The sequence below is a fragment of the Dermacentor albipictus genome, chromosome 1, assembly GCF_038994185.2.
Source record: "Dermacentor albipictus isolate Rhodes 1998 colony chromosome 1, USDA_Dalb.pri_finalv2, whole genome shotgun sequence".
NCBI classification, from domain to species: Eukaryota; Metazoa; Arthropoda; class Arachnida; order Ixodida; family Ixodidae; genus Dermacentor; species Dermacentor albipictus.
Window position 1 is genome coordinate 197,296,378 of NC_091821.1, and position 17,564 is coordinate 197,313,941.

Genomic DNA, 17,564 nt, shown 5'->3' on the forward strand with positions numbered 1-17,564 from the left:
GGGAGAGGGTGAAGTTTGGGGCAGGAACTTGTGTTGCCTCGCCTGCTTTTCTTTGGCTTATTTCCCATCGGCAGTCATGCCCGCTTTCAGAAGAGTGCCCGTTATTGCAGGTTAGGCGAGGCGAGCTGTTCCACGCAGCTGTCGGCGCAAGCGCTGTGTTTGTTACTCGCTCACAAACGGTGCGTGACCGATGCCGCAAAACAGGGGGGAATTCTCGGCGATGGTGTACACACTGTGAAATGGAGAAAGTCATTTGAAAAAAGTTACGCGCCCTGGTGCTACGCTAATTAGCAGACACTCGCGCAAGGCTGCGCTGACGAACTGCTTAAATAAAGCCATTTATTTTGGGACATAAGTCCTCAGTGCGACATGCAAACGATTCACTCTGTCGCAGACGGGAACGCGTTGTTAGTGAGGGCTTGTTGGGTATGTTTGCCTGCTTGAACTGTTTTTGGTGGACAGTGGTGCATTGTTTTGCTCTGTGCAAAATGCAAGTTTTATGGTTCTGTGAGTGCGACTACAACGACCAAGGTCGTTGGGTGGGCATAAGCTGAATAGGTGCAAACTGTGGGCGAAGGAAAATTAATAACGAAGAAAGTGTGCCGACAGAACAGTTGATTCAAGTGGATAGGTGAGGCGATTGTTGAAAAGTTGCAACGTCCTGCGACGCGTAGCAAGCATACAGTAAGTACCACATATTTTACACGAGAAACGGCCGGAAATGTGAGCACGCGTGACTATAAATCAGTTCCGCCGTGAACGTGCTGCTTACAAGGCCCTGGAAATAAACATCGCTCTTTGGTTTGCTACGACCAAGAAAATTAGTGAAACGTGATTTTTTTCTGCTTTTTTAGTAAGTGAGGAAGCCTGAGGTACTTCACACAAAAAAGGAAAGAAGATAAAAACTTGCACAGAGCGAACCCATGACTCGGACGGAAAAACAGCAACAACAAAAAATTCGGGGCAGTGAATATGACGGGCACGATTCGCCTCATCGAATTGACTCCCATGTGCAGGGCGTTTCAGTTACTTTGTCTAAATAGGCTTAAATAAAAGCCCATACACGCTATGCGAAAGCAACGAACGCAATATCGTTCCCTTTTCCCTTGGGTTACTCAGGCTATCTTTTGAGATCAGTCTCATTTGCTGCGTATAGTATCAGCACAAAATGGAGAACCTCCTATCCAAAACTTGGAAAGAGTATTAAGAAGAACGCGAAGACTTGATTCTATTAAGAGGTCTGTTGTGGGTGTATTTTTTCCGAGATCTAATGACTGCCCCATCAGATTTAAGTACTTCGTAACTAGCCGCTTGCGTGCACCGATATCAGTGGGTTCTAACACGCACAAAAGAGGGATTGCTGCCGCATGCATATACTCTTTGTGAATCAGTTGTAAGCGACGGTGATTAATCAAAGACAATGGCCTTGATTACTCAATTTTGTCAATATAACTTACCTGCTCCCGTCACTTGAACACGTGAGATAACGATGAAGAGTTCAAGCAACTACTGAGTCTGTGCCATTTTTTTTGCTATCCACAAATTGTACGAAAGGCAAATAGGTTATGGCTTCGGATGTCAATACGGCTGGCTCAAATGTCGTGGCCATCGCCTCGAAACAATCGTTTACGCTAAGTGCTTGTTTACTCGTTCAACCTGCCTAAAGCAGGAATGATGCTTTCTAAATTTGCATGAAAGCACGAAGGTCGTGGCGCACTGCTGAGCCCTAAAGTATTCATGCGGTACTTTTCACATCTCGTTCGGTTTTTTGTAGCCTGGAAAGATAAACCCTCAACCACTATCTTAATGGGAAAAAATCTTTTTGATATACTTCAGTACATTCTATATTTCATCTGTGAATGTTTATGCGTGTAAATTGATCGTTTAGTGATTTTACTAACCTTTTTTTACTCAGTAAATTAGACTTACAGAATAACGTCCCTTGTTATACGCCTGAGCGTATGTAATGCGGTAGCGCTACGCTGCCCTATATATCATTCAAATGTTATCCACCGAAATCACCACCTCTGTCCATGGCTACTCGTTAACCCTCTATACCACCCAACAGAATTCTTTCACTAGTCAGTCAGCTCATGGTTCTTGAAAACTGTATTTGTGCAGCACGAATAGACGAGACATACAGCACCGCGAACGACCTACACGGGGGCTGACTTCGTGCTGTTCCAACTGTCGAAACAGTTGGGAGAAAGCGTGCGTCATTCGTGTTCCTATACATCCCGTCTATTCACGCTGTACGAGCTCAGTTTTTAAGAATATCCATTTCCTTCTACCTATTTGATTGACTTTACATCTACCTCTCTAGGGTTACTATATCATCCATTTGTTTTTTGCCTCTAACTCCCTACATACAGTATACTTCCTTTCCCGGACGATCTCCCCAGTTTTTTTTATATTCGCTTCGTGCGATACTGATGCTACGTATACTGGTCTTATGCACCAAATCAGTAGCCAACAACACAACTGCATTCACAGCACCAGATGCGTGACTGAATACCGGTTTATTACGCAACATGCTGTACGCACTTGCAGATGAAGCAAGTATTGGCTCTTTAATAGCGACACACGATCATGTATCAGGTGCAAAAATCTATATTGGTATTCAGCAAAACTTGCTTTAGTCTTCTGTTAGTCATTGCATGCTCCTGCAATCACTCCTCTCCTCCTATTAGCTCGCGCCAATTCCCTCTGACGCTGCGAATTCCGCATCAGTGGCTGCCACGAAGTTTAGCGTACTGTCCTGTACAACGCTAGCTCATTAAAATATTTTGACTTGCTCAAGAGGACAGCGAACAATACTGAAAAGGTTCCATTCACCTAGCTTGCTTCTGCATTTTGTAAGGCTTCAAACAATTTAGCTGAAACACCCACAGATACATGTTACATTCGGTAATTAAATGGAGTAACTGTACATCACATGACTCAGTTCGTTAGCGCCGCGGTTCCATTCAATTCAAGTTTATTACATATATTAGAAATAGTACATAGCTGAGCATATTCAGAAGAAGGTCCCAAGGTTTATTCTTCGTTAGCGGGACCTCCTGTGCAAATAAAATGAGTATAACTACAAAGCAAAAAAGCAAATCAAACGTGAAGAGTATTTCTTTAAAACCTTTTGTGCACAAACAAACAGCGACGAAGAAGAGGAGCAACACAAGGACTAGCGCTCGTCCTTGTGTTGCTCCTCTTTTTCGTCTCTGTTTGTTCGCGCGCAAAAAGTAAAAAAAAAATGAATCGCTTCCAACTAGGCCGACTCGCATTTATGAGAGTATTTTTTCAGAGTTACAGCTCGGATGGAACGTGCTGGTTAGACAAAAGAGGTACCAGATTACTCGATGCCTGTAACGATTCTTGCCATAAGGTTGGACAAAATTATAAGCCACATTGCAGTCGACTTGCCGCTGAGCCATAGAAGGGTGACCACGACGCTTGCTTTTAAGGGGCGTGCGTGGAAATGAAAACGGTATGGTTGATCCCTCTTTCATAGGAATTGCTAGAGCACGAAAGTGAAACTTGTCTTCACAGAAGCTGTTGCATGTTTGCGTCGTCAACTCAAGGTCCGCTGCAGCAAAAGATGCACGATTTGCCCGCCGGCGAGCGTGTAGCAGGTTTGCTTGGCGAGCGGTGTCCTGCTGCCGAGTACTCGCACCTTCGCCGAAGCGAAGGTGCGAGTATTTTGGTCTGTCTTGGGCAGCGAGTTCAGTTGCGACGCGCTCAGCTCCAGGAATACAAGGGGCAGAGTTCGCAACATGCGCAGCGAACGCAGCGAACGCAGGCGTGCCTCTGGCCGGACCAAAGCGACATTCGCCCGTCGACGTGCCGCCTAGCACAGCAGGTTTTTCAGTTAGCCCTATCGCAAGTGAAGCAGTAGGCGGCGTGTAAGCTCTGCAGTTACATGTTCAAGCTGCATTCTGTAGGCCACGAGGCGCCAAAGGCTAATCGGATGGGAAAGACAAACTATGTGCGGAAACTGCGTCGTCACCTCAGCAAAAGGCCTACACCGCCTACACCAGGCTACACCACGTTGGAGTCTGATATAGTCTACCCCACGCTACAGCACGTTGAGTCGACCGAAGCGCTCGCTATTGGCACTTGTTAGTGTCAGGATATAGTACTTCGCTTCACCATCCTGGATGGCGGCACCATTCCTGTCAAAATAGAACGTATTTTACGCGTTTGCGCGACGTCACGTCCGTTACAGGAAATTGATGGCGGACCTCAGCATAAAGCACATTCGTGGTAAAAAAAAAAAGACTGGTCCCCTTGGAGATCCAACCGAGAGGATGAAGGACGAAAGAAGCGGAGGGAGTGCGTGCCGAATGTTAGCGGCAATGTGGGAAGGTTGGTCATCGGGTTAAACTTTAAACTTTTCTCCTCCGGAGTTTCCAGTCTGCTTTCAAAGAGCAGACACACGTAGTAGACATCGCGATGAAAATGGCGCCGATCACCGGGCTCGGTTTCGGGGCTGAAAAGAGATTTCCCGCCAGAGTGCCTTAAAAGGCTGACCGACTCGGGTGGCAGGGCGAAACAGACGCCCACAGCAGCTGAGGGTGACACTTCGCCAAGGGAACGCCCACTCGGAAGCAGAGAACCTAGCTTCCCTCAAACGTGAGTGAGGAAAAATAAATAAATACTGAATTAGGATAAAACACACAAATAGCTGTGCAACCTCCCCGTTAAACCTGCCCAGCCGGATAGCAAGGGGGTCAGCTGCGATAGACTACTGAAAAGATAGGCTGGTTTGAGTGATTTGCGAATTGACGCGTCGGCAAGGAAAGGCCTCTCGATACCACGGTACATTGCTCCGTGCTTTCTTCCTGTGACGCCATGCGAGAGAGAGAAACAGAAGAGAGGAAAGGCAGGGAGATTCATCAGACGCCCGTGCGGTTTGCTACCCTGCAATGGGGGAAAGGGATATAGGCATAAAAAGAGAGATAACACAGTTTCAGCGCACATTTGAAGGAACCAGTCAAGTCTATAAACGGTCGCCAAGATCTGTCGACTTATCGACAAGATCTGTAAGTACTACAATAACGCTTTCGTGGCTTTCTGTGCCACGGACGCGCACAGCCATGGTCCAAGCATCTTCATTTCCGAAAATGGTCTAGGGTCCCGCCGGTTCAATGCTGTCTGCAGAGGTTTACGCTCAGCGTTTTACTGAGGACACAGACACAAAATACATGAAATAGGTTATGTTCGTGGAGCCCTCATTGCGCGTACCTGAAGAAAAAAAAACCTCTCGTAGATTGTCCATGTATTGAGATTCACGTGCAGGAACACATAGGTGACATCTGTAAGTCCCATGCCTCAGTTGGGTAGATCTCTATTTCTGGGATTTTTATGCTACAGCCTTCAGGTGTCCAGTACGAGCAAGTCAAATGTTCGTTCACTGGGAAAATTATCGAGCCAAGTATTGCGCACGTGTTTCGCACTTCTTCGCTATGCTTCAGCGCCTGCAACAACAATCGTACTTGCCAAAGATAATCCCATCCAAACATACGCTGCTGAGGATCGTCTCAGGGCGTATATTCGTCATCGCGTCCCCGATCACCACTTGGCGTTCTTGCCCTTACGCAGGCCTCGTGCAACTTTGCCTGAAGTTATAACCTATCCAGATTGCCTTCCCTCAGGAAACACACCTGCAGCAAGGCCTCCATTTCCCTTGTGCTCTCTCCAACAGCCTCAGGTGCGTATAAGTATTCCGGGTGTAAAGAAGACGGTCAATCACACAAAATCGCATTGAAGCAGATGGCGCTGCTATTACTGCATGAGACGTATGGGGAGTGAATACGCCGTGCGAGGAGTAAGCACTATGGTAATGAAGCTGCCACTGCAGGTCGTTATCCACGAAGTCGTTTAATTGTTATGGCACACACGCACGCAAGCACGCAGGCACGCTCGCACGCATGCACCTCCCCCCCCTACACACAGACACACACGAGCGCACGCAAGCAAGCAAGCAAGCTACCCTGTTATTCTCAAAAATCAGTGGAATAAATTTGCCAAGAATGTATGACAAGGTGTGCGCAACGTTAGTGATAGAATGGTGTGGCGGTATATAACCCACATATACCGCATGTCATAGAGCAAGGCGTGGCAATGAACATATACCTAATCATATACGGAAATTTTCGCTCACGGACAACTTCGCTGACACCGACGCCGAATTTCCTGCGACACAGGTCCTTAATACTATCGCGTCAATACAGGCGTGACATAATACTTTTTGCTTTAATGCGAAGGTTTCTTTGCGAACCCTCCGAGACTAACCTGACAGTGGCTGCTGTCTATATTCGGATACATATGCACAAGTTATATACAGTGGATACAGTGTATATTCGGATACATATGGACAAGTTATATTAAGGTACCCGCAAAATGGTTCATGTAAACTTTGCATGCTAACACGTATGTACAGCTCTGTTCCGCGTAACAAAAAATACCTTCCTATATAAAACTTGCACTTATAATGTCACCTCATAGACGTCTGTAATGCACACAGATCTGTTCATGAAATGGTTAAATAATATAACGGATTCCTTGATTTACTTAATTTTCATTGATTTAGCCACTCAGTATGTATCACTGGGTTCTTGGCCAATCCTCCAGTATGGCTATATACTACAAGAGGTATAAAATTCCTAAATGTTGCTTGATACGTGTCGTACTTTTCTGTGCATACACCTGTCATCACCAAATTGTACGCATCGCCTTTACTTCTAAAACATTTAATTAGGCGATTTACTTAAACTTCGCTTCGCATGGATTTCAACATCTTCGTCGGATCTGCTTGAGTTTTTTATTTTGTAGTTTTTCTCTCAAATAATTGCCGTTCACACAGCACATTAAAAATTATACCTTTTTGACATTTATTGCGCAGTTGAATTATTAGTTGCTCAACCTGATTGGTAGCGGCCCCTTCATTTCTGTTTTATTGTTGTTAGCTTACATCATTTATGAGCACGGCCACTTGAAGGAGGTCCCCCTTAAGCATCAGTAGATGGGCAGCGACCACATCTTGCAGCACTATTCGTCGAAAAAGAAAAGTGTTAGCAATAATTATTATTTAATTCAAATGTCTACTCGACTGAGCTTTGCGACCTTGTATGTATGGTGCAATTAAGGATGCCGTGTGCTTGGTTGGAGCGTCTCGAAGGTTTTCAGACGGAGTACTAAGGAGTGCAGTAGCAAGAATTTACAGTGAGGCTAGCATCGCGATCAATATGATAGAGAGAGAGAGAGAAAACAAGGGTAGGAAAGGCAGGGAGGTCAACCAGAACAGCATCCGGTTTACTACCCTACACTGGGGGTGGGGGAAAGGGGAATAGAAAGAGGAAGAAAGGGACAGAGTAAGCACTGAGTACGTGTGGGAGGGACACCATACACAAGGACACTATAAACGGTCTGTTAAGCCCGTGCACTTCAAGTACCGCATCATTATGATGTACGCATCTCTTCCTATCAGCGGCCACACAGTGCAGGTTGAATGAAGGCTAAAGGCAGATTTGAAAATAGAATGCGAATGTTGCTGTTGTATTTGGAAGCGCCAAAGAAAACTATCGCTTTAAATTTCTCTGTGCTTTTATTTATTAAGCTTAGTAACTTATCTATGTTATTACGCTTTCAACAATACAACGTGGCGTGTCCCGTTGGCTTCTAAAGAAAGCGCGGCATTTACAAAGAAAACATTTAAGCATGGTCACTGTCCGAGCGTAGCATGAGGATGTAGATTAATTAATTGCGACTTCAGCAGTAAAACGCATTGAGGCAATGTACATAAAGTCATGTGGTACGCGACGTCCAAAATGAGACACACGCTTGAGATGAACCATGGGCTCCTGTTCGAAGGCAGTGCCAAGATTTCTGGTGCTTCTCTGTGCCAATCTGCAAGCACGTCAGCTGAATTCCCGCGCGTCGCGTGTTATTCCGCCCGTAAGCTCCCGCTCAGTCCCCTTAGATCCAAGGCAATTTCTCTTTCTGACTCTGAGCCTCTGAGTACTCCGAGACTTGTCGCCAGGAATAGACGGCCATATCTTGGTTGTTTATCAGACAAACGAATGGGAGCTCGATGCCCTGGAATGAAGACTTGTGTATTGTTTTATTTTTGCTGCGGCTCAAGGTCTTTCCATGCGCACCTCGCACATTCCGAGAGCTATGTCGAGCTTACGAGCCTTCCTTTCCGAGCTGGCTTTGTGAACTTTTATTCGCTAGTATTTATTAAAGTTATTCGAACAGCAACAATGATCCAACGTATACGGAAAATTTATATGATATATAATTTGTCATTAGGTGATTCCCTTACCTTTCTTTATAAATTGCTGCTTTTCTCTGCGATAGAACTGGTTTCCCAGATATACATCCGGTATGTTAAGGCCTATGTGCGGGTATGACAGACTGGCCCAAGTAATTGCAGGCCTTCGACTGCGTTCACACATTGCAGCAAATGTTAACAAAACAAATAAACGGCATGTGGTACAAAAGGCCGATACCAGCTAGCTGAAAACACAACGTGGCCATTCTCATACGGAAACGGGGAAAGGACACGGGAAAAGTAATAAACTGCAGGTAAATAACCCTGACAACATGTGGTGGAAATAATAGAAAATATGGTGATACCAAGACTGAGCTGGATACGGGAAAAGGACCAGAAAACAGGCCATTGAGCCATGGAATTCAATAACGACGAGAGCATGCTGGACACAATCCTAATAATACACAACGAATGTTTACAAAGAAGAGCGCACAATCCAATTAAGAGAACTAGTGGACCTCAGCCTTGAAGGTGCCATCAATAATGCCAACCGTGAGGTGGCAATGAAATAGCACCTGAAATTAACTGAAACAAAGTAACTGTCTACAAAACGGGATGGCTGAGTGTCGACATCAGCTAATAGTGTCAAAAGAGATATTTTACTTGGGGTGTGCCGCAAGGGTCTATGTATTCTTCAGTGATCTTCTCTCTGGATGTGGAATAAGTCAAAAACGCACTTAAGCACATAATATAGGATATACAATACACGTGCACGACATAATACTATGGGCGGACATTGAATCCATGTCGGAAAAGGAAGAATCACTGCAAGGCAGCTATTACGAAGTACAAAGACACGCAGAGGAAATAACGCTTGCACTGTTCATAGAGGAATAAGAGTATATGGTAGTAACGAACAATAAAGCGAGCAAAGAATAGGAGGATATACAGAGCAAGAGACTCAGTACAGCAGGGATCGCACTCCCCAGAATGAAACTATTGGAATTGGCTTCTACATCTAAGATGACGAAAAGCCGACACGTGGATTTGTAAAAGGGCACAAAGAAAAAACAATAACGATAATTTTTCAAAGGATAACACAAAAAAAACAAATGCATTACAGATGATCAAATATTTTTTTCTTTTCTTAAAATTTGAACAGATCCTTTAGAAGTCGCCTGTAACAGGTAGCACTGTTCCTCGTTTTCAGATAGGTTTTTGAAGAGGTGGAAATGACACATGATTCCTTACGTTTATTATAAATAATCATTAATTGTCGTTTTAATTATTCAGTAAGGGCTAATATTGCAATTGCTAAATTGAAGCAGAGCAGTAGTGAAGTCATGCCCAAGCTGAAGTCCTACGAATGGCACTAATTTCGAGACGTTCGTCCTTAAACTGTGCTATGATACACACTGGCAATCTAGTTGAGTTTTTCAGAAGCGGAAGTCCACAAGTTGGAGACATCTTCAAGCATGTGTATATATATATATATATATATATATATATATATATATATATATATATATATATATATATATATATATATATATATATATATATATATATATATATATATATATATATATATATATGTGTGTGTGTGTGTGTGCGGGACAGAAAACAGCGGAGTCCCGAAAACAGACTGAAAAGGTGAAAAGAGGGACAACAGCTGCTAATTCAAATAGGCTATGACAGAAAAGTGTGCGCCCAATAAGGATCTGACGTCAACCGGGGCAAATGAACAAAAATATACGCGTACAAGTGCTACCTGTACTTAAGAACCTGGATATCCGAACAAGCTATAAACTAGAAAGTGGGCTCGGGTAGAATACAGGAAAAAAAAACACGAGCAAAATGACACACATTTTATACACAGATGTCTCAACAAGAGCGGGTAGACAGGGATTCCATATTGCCACATAAAGCTGGAAACACCATTTGGCTACCATCGGACTACACGAAGAGATAGGTTTCCATGCCACAACAGTAACAATAGCAATAGTAAAAGCGATCGCAGCTCGTATACAAGAAGCTATCGAAATAAGAATCAGAAAATATATTCAAGTCGCATGCAGGGCGAGTACAAGAGGAGACATACCTACAAAAGTCCATGATATATTGCAGACAAGCAGCGAGATAAAAAAGCCACAGGCCTGCGCGGCACAGGCAGCACAGTCACAGCGTGAACTCGAGGAGCAGCTACACAGGAGCTCCATTTTCGGCACCACGCACTACAGGTCTTCACGGAGAAGTATCTTCACGTCGTTTTCCCGAGAACGATCTGAACTGTCCGCCCGGCGTCGACGGCCAAGCTGCGGCTTGTCCTGCTTTCTGCACAGCGGTCTGCTGAGCCCGATGTTGCCTGGTTGCAGCCGCACGCGTAGCACGACGACTCGCTTCTTGAGGTTCGTCCCTTGCGAGGAAGCGCCATAACGTGTACCGAAGTGTCAACACAGGTATCCAGACTACGTGGCGCACATGTCACATCCCTTGACCCGCGGCACGGTACGCTGCTATTGATGATGGTGGTAATAATGATGGCATCCCCATCTAAACGAGATAGTGACAGTCACCTAGCCATCTACATCCAGGGTCAGCTGCATGCAGCATGCAACTGCTATATGCAACTGCTACATGTCGGGACACCTGGTGGAACATAACAGAACTGTAATACAAACTTTGTATGTATCGGCGCTACGAGGCGCGTATGTCAAATGGCACAATACGATGGTAATGATGATAATGCTGATTTAATGGCATTAACTTTGAAACGGGACCGTGAGAAACATTCACCTAGCCTACTTGAATTAATCAGGTATGGCATACATATTTTTCAATACATCAATGTTTATACATCTCCATAATGTTGTTTTCCTTACTCAAGATTTTTCTATCTACCTTGCACCGCTACCTATGCAGCTGCTACGTGGCGCACCACCTGGTGTAATAAAATGCAATTGCAATGCAAAGGACGCACGTATAGACGTTACGCAGGGCGAATCTCACATTGCAAGGCAAGAAGTTCGAAACAATGTTAATGATGATGATGATTTATTGGCATCCTCCTTGGAAACGCGGCGGTCACCTAGTCACCTAGCCTAGCCACCTAGTCGCCTAGGAACCTAGTCACCTAGCCAGCTAGATTAAATCAGGTACACAATGCATATTTTTTCTAGCATTCCTGTATACACCTTAAACTTCTTTTTCTTCCTCAAACCTCCTTTAACTGCCTTGTACCGCTACATGTGCATCTGCTATTAGGCGTTCTACTTGGTGTAATAATATGCAAGAGGCCGCTGACGACAGAGAAGAACCCGACAATACGAAGACTAGCACAATAGGACACGCAGACATCTAGCTACTGATTCCAAACCATGGATGGGGTGTCGGAATTAACATGGTTCTTCTGCTTGCCGCGACAAAGGAAAATCAGACGCCTTCGCTATGCAACAGCTCAGCACCCCCAATGCGTTTCTAAAGCTAAGCTTTCTTTGCCTCTTCTCCCGACTTTCCGGGCGCTGCTGCTGCTGCTGCTGCTGTGGTCTAGCTAGCGCGCGCCGCTGGGTTTCTTGCAGCACCACCAGATGGCGCTCGCCTACGCGCACCCCGTAGCAAGCAAAAGAAAAGCTCGCGGAAAATGCCCACGTACGCAACCTTGTCGTAGCAGCAGATGGACTAAATGACGTGCTAAACAGAAAAGCGTCAGGACTAGCCCAATGCTTGGAGAACGGGTAGACGACTTGCGCGAGATGTCCCCTCAGTGCAGGTCGTGGTGAGCACGGTACCTGGGGATCCTGTACCTGACAGTCACATACAAAGCGCCATTGCGGCTGCTACTAAGGCTATATGGACGATGACTCGAGAGAAAGGTTTCGAGGTTGCAGAAACAAACAGGGAACTGAGAAGGCATGGTGGTTTTCAACGAGACGGGTAGCACTTCAATCACAGGATTGGACGAGAAGTGGGATGACGACTTGCTGGTCTCGCAGTCGCTTTTTTCGGGGGCCCACGGGCGCTCAGGGGAACCTCAGAATAGAATCGCCGTCAATAACTGAAAAAAGGAGGAAAACATGAAGGATAGCTCGCCATGCAATATGCTACAAAAAAACGCACGGATGCAAAAGAAAGGAAAAGTGGGTAGAGATTGAGGCGCAGTTAAATAGAGAACACATATGAGGTGACAGAGACGCACATTAGAGACTCGGAAGAGCAGCTAGTAGTTGTGAGATATGTTTGGGAAGGGTGCAACAGAACTAAATCGGAAAGAAAGGGAAGAGAAGTCGGAATGCTCATCCATCAGAGAACCAAATGGAAAGGATAAATTCAAGATGTCAAGAACATCATCGGTTACCATGCACAATTACGGGAAAGAAAACTTGACTGGGCGTAACGTAGTTTTGGACCGGAAATAATTGCAGAGAGAAGAATCAAGAGTTAGTGGAATGCCTAAGTGCTGATATTAGGGGTTTCGGGAATGATGCTGAAATTATCCTATTAGGTGTCATGAATGCCCACATGCAAAATCTAAATGGCTATACCAACAGCAACGGGAAGTCAATGCTGGATCTTTGTGAGCAACACAACCTTGTTATCGTGGATACAGGGCCTAAGTGTGATGGGTAGACCACGTGGGAAGTGGGAAACCGGCAATCGACCATTGATTACTGCCTGATGACAGCAGGAAGTTATGATAAGTCGAGAGAAATGGTCATTGATGAGGAAGAATATAGCAGCATAGGGAGTGACCATAAATGTATCATTTTCAAACTGGGATATATAGTTGGAAAAAAGAGCAAGGAGTTAAGAATGCCCAGACAAAATTTGAATGCTGAAGAAACAACAAATATAGTCACAAGAGTCGAGGAAGAAATTGGCAAAGGGCCAAGCAAAGATTGGGAATATAGTGCACTTCTAAGGGTAATTACAACAGAAATACGGAAAGAGAAGGAACATGCTTGTTGGAAAGGAAACCGTGAAGCTGGTAGAAGTGGAAGATACGAGTAGCGATCGCCGAACGACAGAAAGCATCACGAGAACACAGGCAGGAAAAAAAAAAATTAGGAAAGCGCATTTGCCGCTAGACCACAGAGACTTTTTTTATTATTGAATGGACGATCACAAATGGAAAGAGCACGGAAAGGTCTTCGAAAAACTGTTCATCTTTAACATAAAATACCTAAAATTCAGACAGTTCAGCTCAATGCATGCATTCTTCTTGCATTCAGCATCGCCATCAAATCTTGCGGCTCCTCGTAAGCAGCATACACACTGCGTACATTTTAACGCAAAAGTTCACGGACAACGGGATCTCACAAAACGTTCCATTTCTGAGCACCCTGTAACAGAAGCCAGTAGAACCGAATATCACACTGTTGTTTACATTCACTCGTAGAGGGTGTAAATGCGAAGTTGCGCAGTTGCCGGAAGATGAAGTAGCCTGAAAATTGGAGATATACCGGAAGAAAAAATATATAGTTCAAATACTGGTTCAAGAAAAGATAAAAGTTGAAAGTGAACCTTGGTTGTCAGAAATACTTGAGAGAAAGAAGGCCGCACCTAGAATATTTTGGTACGGCATAAACTTATTAGGCAGGAAGGGTGCAACAATAGAACATATCCTAGACGAAGATGGAAACAAACTGGAAGGGGAGGTGTCATTAAATTACGTCAGAAAATAAAGCAACAGAATATTTCCAAGGCAATGACGAGGTTGCATTTGACGAAAAAAAGACCATAAAAGAGAACCAATTGAAGAAGGAGCTGGTGCTGACAAATTTCAACTGGAAGAAAGCCTAAGAGGAAACTCCAAGCCAGCCACAGGGCTAGACGAGGTTCCCGTTAGGCTGATTAATGAACTAGAACCAAAAAGTAAGCAAAGTCTGTTGAAAGCAGTAGAAGAAAACATTAAAAGATAGACGAATACCAGACAGTTGACGACAAAGTAGAATGAACTTATTCATAAAAGTAAGGGTCACAAAAAACAGAATTCACTCATATAGACCGTTGACCATTACGCCGGTAATATACAGGTTAGCACGGCAGGCGATTAAATTAAAGGTGCAAGCATGGGCAGAGATTAATGGCATTTTGGGAGAACTTCAGAATGGCTTCAGAATCGGTGGGCGTCTGGATGATAACTTATTTGTCCTAACTCATTGTATTGAAATATCCAGAGTAGAAAGGAGACCGTTATATGTGGCCTTTTTAGACATTACAGGAGCGTATGACAACAAAGACAGCAACATTTCGGGGGATATTCTGGAAGAGGAAGGCTTCGGCGAAGATTGTAAACCTATTTCGAGAGAGATTTACCCAGAAAATATCGTTTGCGTTGAATCGGAAGAGATGAGAAGCGAGGAAAAAGGTGATAATAATAGGGAATGGGGCACTGGTGCCCTCTATTCCCACTGCTGTTTATGATGTACATGGTAAGGATGGAAAGGGCGCTAAAGGAAAGTAATATCAGGTTTAATCTCTCACACAAACAGGTGGGTACAGTACTAGAGCAGCAGCTTAGAGCTTTGCTTTAGGTGGATGACATCGTGTTGCTAGCTAACAAGCATAGGTAGGACATTAGGCAATATAATAACAAGTGCTTGCTGGCGCAGCCCACCACCACATTCCAAAGGAAACGCTTATAGCGTCCATCTATCCATCCTGGCCGGCGCCGCCATTTGCAGTTTGAGCGTATGGCAGGGGCTGTGCTTGCTTTCCTGTGCGACAAAAATGCAGGTGCTAGGCTGTGGAGGTCGCGTGCTCGGCTGTGATAGTCTAAACATTATAATCGTCCATAGCCTGAAGAGAGCGCTTGTAGCTGGCGTCTCAACAGCACGTAAAGACGCGCCAGCAAAATGTCTCCAAAGCGTGCACTCATCATAGAGGACACTCAGGACCGAAAGAAGCGTCGCGCGGAACAGGAGAGTACCTCTGCGCTATGCAGCGAACCGTGGCGCAGACCGCGAGTGTAAGTGTACAATCTATACATAGAATTATAATAATTAATTGAATTACGTAGAGCCCCATAATTCAAACACTTCTGCCACGATGCGATGCCCCATGTGAGTCAATGATCATGCTCAACCCTCTCAGAGATTACAAACAATGACGCACAACAACGCCTCAAGCGGCTCCCTGCGTGTTCTGTGCACTACGCAGACAAGCAGCAGTGATGCATGCAAGGTAATGTTTAACATGAACCCGCCACTCTCGTAGTAAACTAAACGCTGAAGAAATTAGACATTCTCAGCCAACATCACCGCTAATTATCGTGAATAAAAGCAAACAAGCAGCAGTGGCTACTGCTGTTCCTGGTTCTGAAGTGTATCCGTGATTTTGTACCTGTGAAGCGAAAAGTGCTGCGGAAGCGCAATCCTTGGGTAACAAAAGAAATAGTACGAATAGAGCGGAAACTGAAAAAGGCAAGAAAACAACTCAAGCAGCGCCCGACTGTTCCCGCAAGCGATCGGCTTCTTGGCTTGCGTACATTATTAGCTGATAAAACAAAAAAAGCAAAAGAATACTATCAAAAAATAACGCAAAAAATTTTCTAGTCTCACCCCCAGGAAAGTTCTAGCAGCACTTATCGCCAAAAAATAAAGCTGCGCCCAAACTCTGCATCGGTGATACCTTTTTAACCGACAGTGCCGAAACCGCAGATGCGCTCAACCGATATTTCTGTTCAGTGTTTACGCGTGACGACGGTATCAGCCCACAGTTCCCTAGCTATGAACACATTCTGCCGATTGGTGACGCAACAATTACTGAGGAAGGTGTGTTAGCACTTATGCTCAACCGCGACGTAAAAAATTCGCCCGGAGCTGATGGAATTCCGAATGCGTATCTTTCCCGGTACACCGAATGGTGTTCAAGGTAGTTAACCCTAATATTCGAGAAATTACTGTCATGCGCGGAAATTCCAACCGACTTGAAGTGCGCAAAAGTCATCCCCATACCGAAAACAGCGAATCCGCCTCTTCTCACATCATACAGGCCAATATCTTTACTATGCACATGCGCAAAAACCCTCGAACACATAATTTTTAAGCACATTTCCGCCTTTCTTAACGACGACGCAATAATTGACGCAAGACAACATGGTTTCCGGCGAGGTTCTTCTACTGAAACTCACCTCGTAGAAACAGTTCACGACTTAAAGACAGCTTTAGATAACAAGGCCAAATAGACTTAATATTTCTCGATTTTGAAAAAGCATTTGACCGCGTCTCTCACTCCAAACTACTTCTTAAACTAAAACCCATTTTAAAGAATGACGCCTTACTTAACAGGATTCCAGCATACCTTTCATTACGCAAACAAAGTGTGCAGGTCAACGATGCAGCTTCGACACACGCAACTGTAGACTCAGGCATTCCACAGGGATCAGTGTTAGGGCTGCTCCTCTTTCTTATCTTTATCAACGACGTCATCAGTGACATACGCGTCAAGATAAAGCTTTTTGGAGATGACTGCATTTTGTACAACGAAATACGCAATTCAAATGATCAGGAAGCTGATGAGTATTAACCTCAAAAAGACTGTTGCAATGCCCATTACTCGCAGAAAAGAATCCCTTAACCCCTACTTATAGCATTAACAACCAGTCTTTATCAGTTGTGTCCACGTACAAATACTTGGGAGTAGTAATAACATCAGATCTTAGGTGGAATGAACATGTAACATACATTTATAATAAAGCAATGAAGAAACTAGAGAGAGAGAGAGACAAAGAGGAGGAAAGACAGGGAGGTTAGCCAGTGTAAGTACTGGCTGGCTACCCTGTGCTGGGGAAAGGGGTAAAGGGAGTAAAAGGCTTTTTAAGGCGATCAATAGGAAACGCTTCACCTGAAATAAAACTCTTAGCATATAAAACATTCATCCGACCCATTCTAGAATACGCTGCGATTGTCTGGGATCCGCACACACAAACCAACATCACTAAAATTGAGAAAGTCCATAGAAAATCAGCCATGTTTATTTTCAATTCGTACAGCTGGCGCACATCCCCATCATCTCTTCTAGAAGCTGCAGAACTGGAAAACCTTGCAATAAGGCGTTACCGGGACAGAATGATATTTTTCTTCTTACTGTATAACAATCAATTAGGAATAGAAAAAACAGCAGATATTCTACCGGCTAGTCACCGCTACACGTGCTCTTATCACAACAAAATGGTTCGAGATTTTACCTGCAGGACCAACGTATTTAAACATTTTTTTTTCCCGCGCACGATTTTCGAATGGAACGCACTACCTGCCACAACTGTCGAATGTCCAACGCTTTCATCCTTTCTTTC